The 11,880-nt window shown below is 40.7% G+C and overlaps 1 long non-coding RNA gene across 1 annotated transcript; it reads left to right on the forward strand.

Moving 5' to 3' along the window:
- The first annotated feature begins 1,775 nt into the window (after positions 1–1,775).
- Positions 1,776–10,715, forward strand: LOC135920053 (uncharacterized). Its single transcript, XR_010570146.2, has 4 exons — positions 1,776–1,968; positions 4,716–4,901; positions 6,713–6,874; positions 10,638–10,715. It is a non-coding gene; the product is annotated as an uncharacterized lncRNA (long non-coding RNA).
- Positions 10,716–11,880: the final 1,165 nt, after the last annotated feature.

Below are 11,880 nucleotides of genomic sequence, written 5' to 3' on the forward strand. Positions count from 1 at the left end.
TAAATTTATGCGACTTCCCCTGCTTGCTACGTGGTACACTGGCTTTTCTCTTTAGGGGACACATTTCGGTAAAGGAGAAGTGCAATAATGGCGGTGTAGCATTCATGGAGTTGACATGGGAGAACATATTTTTGGTTCCTGCGCAGTGTGCCTGTGACCAGTGCGTTAGTTTTCAAAACACGTTGTTCAATCTCAGCAAGTCGTAGAGCACTAAAAGCCGACAAGGCGAAAATTAGCTTATTACGGGCCAATGTCCTCCAAAGAAATCCAACTAGTAACCCATATTGGCAAATCCATACGAAAGTCGGTCCAATAATTCCCGCCTTGTTGAACGGCAGTGCCAATATTGTTTACTGACTGTGTAAAGTGGGCCAACATTGGATCTCTATCAGAATGGCACAGCCAATATTGTTTACTGACTGTGTAAAGTGGGCCAACATTGGATCTCTATCAGAATGGCACAGCCAATATTGTTTACTGACTGTGTAATGTGGGCCAACGTTGGATCTCTATCAGAATGGCACAGCCAATATTGACACCACGCTATTAACCTTAGGCCAACATTGGGCCAGGAACCAGAATGGCACTGCCAATATTGGAACTACGCTGTTAATCTTAGGCCGTAATTGGGCCAAGAAGTGCCAATATGTTTCCAACGTTGGCCCAACCTGACGTGCCACCTGGGCAGCTTGTATGCCAGTCAGTAGGCAGGCATGTGCGCATTCCACACTCCATTTTTAACAGGACAAACAAAATTAAGGAAATTGAAGCTTTATTTGCACTCGACATGACCAGTTCGGTTTTGTCGTTACATTGATGAAATCAGTGGTGCAAAAGAGCAACGCATAGATGCATGGTGTATTGCTCGGCAGCCACAAAAATAGAGTACGAGATCTTAATCACCCGCTGAGCTTATGAGTTGATGACAAGTCACCGAAAAATATTGTAGCGCAGCCTTCATTCCGCTTCTAACTGGCCCAATTTTGTGATGTCGCTTATATATACTATATATACATAATATACTCACGCGGTAGCTGTGCTAAAATAGCGGCAATTAGTTTCTGCTCTCCTCGACACTCTTAAGGTAGCGCAACTCATGTTATTGTGTAACCGTAATTAACATGAGGTGAAGAAATATCATTCACCGATGTACTGCGGAAAGCCACTCGGTTGCTAGTTGCCTCATGCATCTGCCGATTTCGGGACCACAAAGGCTAAATAAAAGTAAAAGCACTAAACAAAGACTGATCGCGGTTTCGATTACTGCAGATTTTTCATGAGGTTTTACACGTTCAACTCGGTTAATCGGCTGCGCGGACGTTTTCGTTTCGGACGGTCATGATGCCCGTAGAAATCTATCTAACCTTTAAGCGCCCTACTGGTGTACAAAAGCTACATGTAAAGCATCTCCAATAAACGACAAGACTCTTAGTGGCATTGGAGGGTTGCCTGTAAGAGTTTTTACATGACTTTTAAGAGCCCTGTTTGTATTGGGAGGGTGCATATAGACACTCTTGACTGACCGTTAAGAACCCTATTGGTATTGGGAGAGTACCTGTAGGAATCCCTGACTGACCTTTAAGAATCCTATTGCTATTGGGAGAGTGCCTGTAGGAATTCCTGACTGACCTTTAAGAATCCTATTGGTATTGGGAGAGTACCTGTAAGAATTCCTGACTGACCTTCAAGAATTCTACAAGTCCATTAAGATAGCCCTGACGGATTTTTTGACCCATCATTGACTCTTTTATTTTACGATTAATTAAGTTGTATTACTAAAGCGGAGAGTGGATATGCATGAAAGTCAGATTATATTGATACTCAGCAAAAACAAGGTAACTTATCATTACTAATCAATCCTTTTCTTTTAGTGAAAGGCAAATTGCTGTTGTGCTGGAGCTGAGAAGAGGTCTGCTGCCTGCAATGGGTCCATCTCTCTCAAGTTATTGCAGTATTATAGCTCTCAAGGTGAGTGGATGTTTTTTTCTCTCAGCTATTTGCCACCTGAATCATGACTGTTTACTTAGCTGTGTAGGTGATCACTGTTAGTGACATTGGAGTGCTGCTGGACCAGCACTCCTTTATGATTGCAACGCATATGACGGAGTGCAGCTGTGGCAGTATGCAAAGGTGTTAATCTATAAGCCAAATTAGGTTCTTCGAGGTAATATGTTAATATATTGATGACATTGGATTGTGGTCTAGCAGGCAAAAATGCTAGACAAGAAGAAATTTTAATTTGCATTTGGTAAGATGTGCAAGCAATTCAGGCATTTATACATGAAATGGGACATTTGTAGATATCTTCTACAGTGCTGCAGTCCTGAATTGCTTCAGAGTTGAGTGATACCACTATAATTTCTCTGTAGAGCATGCAGCACAGTTTAGCATTGGGGGAGGCTGGCATCAACAGGCGTCTACTTACTGTGAAGTTCAAATGAGGTGTTACTGTTAGGGTGACTATACGTAATTTATGGTTTAATTCTAATCTTGTGTCAGGCAGACATAGTTTACCCACTTGGTTAAACAATAGAGATGTAATATCTATGTATACAAGTATTACCCATTCATTTATGCCATTTAGACAATGGCAGAAATGCGTGGGTAATACTTCTGTACATAGACAATACATCACTATTGTTTAACCAAGCGGTGCCCCTGCATGCTAAATTTTACAGGGCAATTATTAAGTAATGTCAGCTTTTGTTGTAACATTAAGGCACCTTTTATATTATTACAGATTACCACCATTGTGCACCATCATAGTGTGATATTTACACTAAACGTATTTGACTTTGCTATAAAACCCTGCACAGCGGTGCATCATGAAATTTTTTTTATAGTTTCTGGCCTCAGAATGCACTTCTCGTTACATTCTTGTTTGCAACAAGGCTATAATGCAGGTTTTTCTCCTTATGTTTTGTGGCACCTCAAACTGCGGCGAGCTAAACCACTGGGCAGCAATACTGGAATCGCTACTGCGTGTGGAGGTGTCTTCAAACACACACAAGGAATACATCATTGCTTTTTTAGCACAAAACAGCGGACACAAGAAAGACGACAGAACAAGGCGCTACTCTCAACTGACATCACTTTATTGCGTCCCTCCTTTGTGGACAGCAGAATCTAGAAGAACATGCGCTGTGAACACCATGTGCAGGAACCACCAACATCTGATCAAAAAAGCACACTCATGCGACAGAATAAAAAAAAACATATTGAGCACTGTACAAGGTTAAAGAAAGCACACTAATGCACTGTGACCCCAATAACTGTATGAAGAAAACTTCCGATAACTCTCTGGCGGTGGTATCACGGCTCTTTTTCAAAATCGTAGTATCGCGAAACATGGCGAACCTAAGCGATTTATACCAACAGGCACAGGTTCCCATTTGGCTCAACATTGTAAAATATGGAAGTGCAAAGCCATGTTTTGTGATACTATGATTTTGAAAAAGTGCTGTGATACCACCGCCCGAGAGTTATCGAAAGCTTTATTCATACAGTCACTGGGGTCACAGTGCATTAGTGTGCCTTCTTTAACCTTGTGCAGCGCTCAATATGGTTTTTTGTATCCCGTCGCATGAGTACGCTCTTGTGATTGATTGTTGGTGGTCTCTGCACAATGTGCTCACTGCGCATGTTCTTCTAGATTCTACTATTTATAAAGAAGCGACGCAATAAAGTGATGTCAGTTGAGTGTAGCGCCTTGTGCTGGTCGTCTTTCTTGTGTCCATTGTTTTGCGCTTAACAAAGTATTTATGGATTCACACCAACTAGCCCGCCAACACATTGTGTTGCGGGCACTTCTGAAGTACTCTCTGTCCAATAACCTTGGTGGCATGGAAGCGCCGTCCACTTCTATGTGTTGCTTTCTGTTTCTATGTGGCATCACATCACATTATAATCATAATGTGTATGTACTTTTTTCCAAGAAACCCATATTCCTTTCCTTGTGTTATATTTGCTGTCGCATTATTTATGTGCAAATGACCAGTGCTCCAAACTCCATTTTATCGCAAAGTAAGCTACTGGTACCTAAACAGTTCTGTATATCAGAAAACCAAAGCTGAACTGCCGAAGAGTACCAAGCGGCAGCCTTAGTGCAGTGTCAAGTAGTCAGATTTTATTGGTCGTGCAGAAGTGCACATGATAGCTCTTTATTACTTGCTGAATAATTAAGCTGTGTGAAAACTGAGTATTTATGTAGCTTCAACCACATGCTATTGGCCATTGCTCCTGCCCTCATCAAATGTGGAAGAATATCACGGCATTTCCTATTCTCTTTTTCCTTATTACAGTGGGATTACTGCATGCGTAAGTAGGAAACGGATCACATAGGCAATCAAAAGCCAACAATGTGTAAACTTGGAACATTGATTGTACAGTTTGATGACCCAGAATAAGTAGAAATACACCATAAATGATTGACAATTAACTTTTACTTGACACAGGGCTAGAGCATACAGTAAGCATACTGTATGCTCATACGGTGCCACATCAATCTAAATTTTAGTGTAGCTTTACAGTGTACGCTTCTATTGTTGCATTCTGTCAGAGGAATGGTAATGTTTCGCGTGTATAGCAACTAGACTGTCTATATACAGTAGTAAAAATGTGTTAACTGTATTTTTTAATGATTTTATAGAATGTGTGGAACAATAAAGCCATACAATCAACGCACAGTGATGTGACTTTCTCTGCACATGTTGCAGGGTCAAAAAAAGTATTGTGGAAGCTGTTGCCAAGGTTCCGACCAGAAAAGACAGCCAGTATAAAAGGGTCCACGCCACTGATCTCTACTACAGGGGATGAACAGCACATCGAGCGCCCTCGAATGAAGCCGGCCTTGTCCCGGAAGTTGGTGCTTCACAACTTCGCGGCACCACTTTGTTGCACGGGTGTGTGGCATTTCTTCCCCTAACATGCCTGCCTGATGTGCCATAAACTACCCAAGCAGTGTTTCCAGGTGTCCAGAATTTTTCCATTGTAGTGTCTACACTGTCGCTAACGTAAGTGGCGTGCAATGGAAACACTGGTAAATCAGAAAAAACTTGATGTAAGAGAACACTATCGTATACGGGTTCAGATTGTCATAAAAGCGCTTGCCAGACATGTAGAGACCTCCTAAAATGTGAAAAACCACGAAAAAAAGTTTTTCGGCAGCAATATTATCTGATCGCACGCACTCGCTAGTCCACCATATGCCCTGCTTCCAGGACAAGCGACTGCATGAAATCGCATTTCCACTGGCTTCACCTGCATCCGGTGCGGTGTGCTGCATCCAGTGAAACATGTTAGAAATCAGTGGTGCACAGTGTTTTCTGTCCCCTTTCTCGACGCCTACTGAACACATGTTAAACTGTTTCCAAAGCAGAAAAACAGAGGGAAAGGGCTCTGAACACATTGCATTTTAAAGTGGCTGGTACTGGGTAACGCAAGTACTGTGGCATAGATTTGCACCAGGCAACCTGGGCGCCCAAAAAGGCTGCTGTTTACTTGCAAATGGCCAACGTAGTGTGAGCATGTTGAAGTTCTTTTTTTATTCTCATCGCTTATTTAGCTAGTGGAGACAGCTTTCACAACTGAAGAAGCCTTGGAAGCATGAAACATTTCACAAAACCAGCTTCAATATATCGTGTCTGCATCACAATTTCATGGCTGCATGAGTGAGCCCTCTGGTTAACATGTGGGAGAGTTCATGATGTTTGCCATGCATTATCCACTTTATTTACAGGTCAACCCTATCTTGAGATTTAAGCTGATGTTGCGTTTAGAGAAATTATGGCCGAGGGCCAGCTTTTGAGAATACAGATTGAGCTTGACAGATTAAACGCCAGAACAAGTCGTTGAGGATTTCAGATCAAGAATCTTCAAAGGCCAGTTCATTTAGTGGTGTTAACATTCTGCTCGAAGTTGTTGATTGTTACGTTCATATGGTGCCCAAGCATTGCGGTAACAACTTCACTTGGAGTACATAGCAAGGGTGTATTAAATGTAAGCTGCTGGCTTTTTTTCTGTGTTTTCAAAAACTGGTTTCTTGTTCAGTTTAAATTTTCAAATTTTGCATTGTTTATTAGGTGTTGTGTCCTGTTTCCTTTTCCTGCAGCTTCTTAGTTAAACATCTGAATAGTGAACACAACTTGACCTTTTGCTTGATTGTCTAGATTACATGCCCTCGATGCAAAACAATTTCACTTCAAAACTGCTTGTACCATACTGAAAGAATAACTTGAAGCAGCCATAGCCACCAATAACACGCAACAGATGATTATGAAAATTTTAATATTGTTTTTTGATCTACAGGGTGCCTTAACTATCATGCACCAAGATTTAGAAATATGTAAATGCGATGTAACTAGACAAAATGAAGGTAATGTTTGCCATCGCTTGGAGATACTCTGATTATTTTGTGCATTCTACCTAATTACATAATTCTTAATTAGTTATTAAATATCTCAAATAATTAAATCAATTGTGTCAATGAAAAGTTGTAGAGCAATATGAAAGCCTCCTGATACACTTTTTTGTTACTGTTACTCATTGTGTGCTACATAAAAGTGTTTTTCCAAGGAATAAGCCTGCGAATACACATAAAGTGTCTTGAGTGGCCAGTCATGTGTCAGTTTTGTGGTGCAAAGCCACGAATACCACTTAAATGGGTTCTTTTAAGAAAAAGACTTAGCTCTGCAAATTATCTTTCTTTGTGCAGCCTGTGGAGACAAGGTTTCTTAGACGTGGCCATGGCCCTCAAGGAAGATGCTGAGGCCACAGGCAGTTCCTCCAGTGACCGTGAAAAGGTCTCCTGGGGCACAAGTCTGGTTTGGCACCCCCACCTTTCTCCTGCAGCTTTTCTGTCTACTTAGCTAACCAGGTTGGTCAATGATGGCAAAGGGAAAAAAAGAATCAACAGCATCAGACGCAGAACTTGCTCAAGCTCAATGCATTTTTGGTGTGACGTTTGGTTGACGTTGGTGTGACGGGTAATAAGTATGATATGGTCTTCATACGGACACCTCTTTCCCACAGAGAATTAGCAGTAAAAAAAGCAGCTTATGAAGGCTTGAATATTAGCTAGGATGATGTGGCATAGATAGGATAATGATTATGAATGTTTCTAATGAAGGTAGTGGTAGTAGAGTGAATAATCAGAGTTTATATATAGAATAAAAGACATTTCGTTCCAATGCCAGAATTTTAAATCATCCCAAATAATTCTTGCATTGTATAGTCTATGCACATAGAGTGACAGTGCTTCTTGATGCTTGCTTCTTGCTGTCATCATTCTTATGCAGCATAATTCACCTGTTATAAATTCCCTATTTCTCCCATTCAAGCAACTTTACATTCATCATAAGAAACCTCGTAGATGAGTTCCAGAAACTTGCTGATGAGATTAGGGGGCGGCGTGTACCCCAGGCTTATATATGCATTCAAGAGCCTCATATCTTGCAAATGTTAGAAATACTCCTGCTAAGCAAGTTCTTGGTGTCATACAAGGTTATTTGCGAATACGAATTTGCCTAAATTTAGAAAACAGTCAATCTTAAACATGTCAAGCGATATCGCTGACGATACACACACATTCCAACTGAACTAAATACAAATAAATATAGCACCAAATGCAGAATCATTGGCATGCTGCCATTCTTTCAGTGGAATAAACTCTGTCCTGCGTTGTAAATCTGGAATCCGTTATAATCCAGACTACTAAATACTTATGAGGGTTGTGACGTAAAATATGCATGTATTTATTCCTCGTTTTTTTCCTTTAAGACCCGATAATGCTTAAACAGCAGTGAAAGAACTGAGATCACAGTACCTAATACTTTATATTGCTCCAGAAATCCGTTTCTCTGCCGATCGCAGCATTCGACACTAACAAGGCACATAACACTTAGGTTGGTGCTATTCACTTTGATTGCTTGGGAACGAAACCCATAATGTACATGTTATGGCCCTACGTGTCACGTTTGAACAACAAAAAGGTAGGGGGTTTGCATTTTGCAAAACTGCATGGAGGTTTTTACTATGTGCAATTAAAATTAGGAACCTTCCCAGCTCATACTAAATGCATTCTCCAAAGCTTTAGCTTATACAGGTGCACTACTTTAAACAGAACACACTCTTTTCCCTCGTCACGGCCCACACTCTTAGACAGAGTTACACCCTTTGAAGCGCCCCTTCTTCCACACAACGATAATTGTCATCTGCCTTTATGCATTTCCTTTCTTTAACGTTGCGAGCCCTGTGCTTTCCAGTAAAGAACGGCATGTGCGTTATCAGCATGATAGCAGTCTCGACAGCAAAGTAGCGGGCGTGGCGTTTTCAAGAAAGGAAACGCATCAAGGCAGATAACGATTATTGTTGTGTGGCAGAAGGGACTCTCCAAAGGGTGTAACTTTGCCTAAGAGTGCAGGTGGTGATTCAGATTCTTCAAAGGTGTTTCATTGTATAGGATGGCACATCGCGCTTCACTTATTTGCAGAATATTGCGTTCCAACTGTGTCATATGAGATAAATCCATTAGAGAGCTTTAGCTTGCCCTAAATTTATTACAGCTGTGTACTGGTAAACTGGCCGCAGCTTGCAGTGCTTGTGGAAAAACAATTGTAACTGCCATATTATATGTACCTGCTAGTGCAGAGGCATCGGCAGCAGCAAAGGTTAGGGTACACTTGTTTCTTCTATTCTGGGGTATGCATCCTCCACGAGAAGGTAGTTTTTTTCGTCTTCCTTTTCTACCATATTGGAATGTGAAATGGGGTGTAATTTGTGGGGTATACTCTTGCATTAACTTTATGAGCATTTATTCTTGTCTGTGCCACAGATCATTGTTGCTACCACTGTAAAAGCAGGGTGCCTGTTTACAGCACCCGCAGGGAACAATCTGAATCTTTAACGAACAGTAAGGATAATGAATAATCGAATAATTTTTAGTAATTTCCAACAAATTTAGCACTCTTTGCTTTCCACTATGGTGTTTTTCAACCTCTAATGTTGGCACAAGGTTTGACTGCAGGATGTCATTTTGTGTGAAAGAGTGCACTTGTGCGCATAACACCTCATCGTCAACATTCTGCTGCACAGAATGTCATTAGCTTTCGTATGCATTGGTCACTATCTCACAAACCGGTTGCTCCTTTGTTAGTTGGAATGTAGCATTTATGTAAAGCACATTTGATGTTCTAACAAAAAGCATTGTGCCCTCTTATCCCCTAATTCTCCTCACTTGATGCCTAGTGTTGTAATAGCATGGTTGACACCATGAGAGTCAGTGTGGTGAATAATTGTGTCTGGTGGGGTAGAGGGTGTACGTTAACTTAAGCAACTTTTCCAGACGACTTGAATCAGTATTGTGGAATGCTGGTTTTTTTTCAATCACAGTTACCAAGTTTCACTTTAGTTGTGGCAACAAGTATAATGTAGTTCGCTAGCACTCCTGCCAACACATATAATGTGCAGGCATCTGGGTTGAAAAAAAGACCAACTAATGGTTTGCCAAGAGCTAAGGTCCATTTAGACCATTAAATTTTGAACTTACACCGGTGGAAATAACTGGTGAATGAAAGCACACCCAGGAGAACTGACCATAATATTTTCTTTCATTATAACACTGCTGAAACTTTGAACTGCATTTGAACTGGCTTTTTTAAAAAATGACCCATTTCCTTGTTCGAGTAAGACAAAGGTTCCACAGTAAGACAGAAACTTGGAGCTGTCAACAGCAGCATGAATATAAACAGCGCTCGACGTTTTGCAATCTTGCACCTGGTTATATTATCCATCCCTTCAAAGTGTTGTTTTCACTGGCTTTACTTAACGAAAAATAACAAAAACATAGACGTTAAGCAAAGCCAGTGAAAACAACACTTTGAAGGATGAGTTCCCCTGGCTTTTGGAACATTTTCTCACGTTATCCATCCCATTTTTTTTCCACAGGCTGTTCTTTACTGTTTTGTGGTCATACCCAGTTTAATTTTAATGTCCCTATTTTTTAATATTTCGTTAATATATCTTTTCTTCATGGGCTTTCAACCAAATATATATTCATAATGTGCCTTCATTTACTATTTGCAGTGATCTTAACCAGATGCATCTTGATACAAAATTTATTTTCCTTAATTCTTCGTTTTCCTTTTCCAAAAGTGCAAACTGTTTATCTTGATACCTAGTTTGTCTTCTGGGAAGATTAGGTCTACTGGATTAATGACTGCTTACATGGGTACATCGTTTTCTGTTTTGGTCACCCCTACTCTTGGCAAGTACTGACAGCAGTGCTCATACCCGCTCTATCACAATCACCACTGCTAAGCACACCCTTCCTTCCTTTATTTTAACACTTTGGCTTCTCTTGACCTATTATGTGCACCAGTTACTTCTCCCCCAATGAGGCTAGGGGCCATTGAGATATGCAAAATCCAATACAACGCAGCCAAGGAAAACATTTGCCACCCTAATGACAAGCACCTATGTCGAAATGTTGGCTACAGCAACATCCCTTGTTCCAACAATGTTGATCTACTTACATGTTTTTCTAACACAGAAGTTACTGCTTTGTCGTGTTCTGTGATTATACTTTTTTGCCGCTTTCTTTAGGATGGATATTCACGAATACTATTTGTTTCTCCTAACAGCAGCAAGTTTATCCTTGCAAGCGTTTGGAGTCAAGAACAACTTTCACAGGAAGAAGTGCAAGACGAGTGATTGAACGAAATAAAGTTGCTTCTGTGATCTAAGAACTTGAGGACTGAAATGTTGCACCTTTTTGTATATATGCTATGCAGTGCATTCATATCACAAAGTGCAATATGTTTTATCTCTGCAGCCATGTCAGTGTGTTGGCAAGACAATTTTCTCAATGGTGACCTGCTGCTTTGACTATGAGCTGCCTTCATGACATTTGCATTAAAGGAGATGTACTATCGTGGACAAAAGTACCCTGGAAGTGTGAGTGATGATCAAATTGCATTTCTGCTCAAGACCGCTGAAAACAGTGGGTCACGAATGCACATTCTGAACGCAGATGGTGGCACGGCTGATCCCAGCAAATAGCACTCCAATAAAATTCGGTCGACTCTCGCACGTCCTGGGCAATTTTGTCCCCGATGGCGCATTCTTCGAATAATGGATATGCTCTGCAAGATGAAATACGGGAAGCACCTGTACTTTAACGGCTATAGTATATATTTAGCATACGGAGTCTTTCGTTTTCTGAATACGGCAAGCACCTGTATTTTAACGGTTATAGTACAGATTGAGCATACAGTGTGTTCCGTTTTCTGAATACGAGAAGCACCGTACTTTAACGGTCATAGTACAGATTCAGAATACACAGTCTTCCATTTTCTAGATGCAGAAGCACTCGTATTTTGTATTACGGTCTCCCTTTTACAGTTGTCCGTTCTACGGAAATGACCGTTCTTAATTTACGGAAGAGTGTTCGGTCACAAATTACCAGCAAATTTTCTGTAAAGTAAGGCAAATTTTTTTTTACAGTGTAGATAAGGTGCAAAATAAAATGTGATACAGCAACCATCGTCAAAACCTGCAATAACCGTTAAACCTATCAGCAAATGACTGTCACTCGTTACCTCGTCTGATTTTTCCCTAATTGTACAGCACTTTTCGTGCAAGACACGCAACTGTAAACAAGAGTCGCAAGGAGTTGAGAAACTAATTAAGCGTTCTACTAAGGCAGAGAGCCAAGGTAACAGTTAAAACCCGAAGGAAAAGTGAAAATTAACAAATTTAACCGTTGCTAGTGAAAATATTCATGAATCAACATCTTTTTCTATTTAGAAAGGAAGTAGAGAAAATGCCGCGCGAAGTGGAGAACAATTCCGTGTGCTTTGAATGACGCTTCTACAGTTATCAGCC

The sequence above is a fragment of the Dermacentor albipictus genome, unplaced genomic scaffold, assembly GCF_038994185.2.
Source record: "Dermacentor albipictus isolate Rhodes 1998 colony unplaced genomic scaffold, USDA_Dalb.pri_finalv2 scaffold_20, whole genome shotgun sequence".
In the NCBI taxonomy this organism is placed as follows: Eukaryota; Metazoa; Arthropoda; class Arachnida; order Ixodida; family Ixodidae; genus Dermacentor; species Dermacentor albipictus.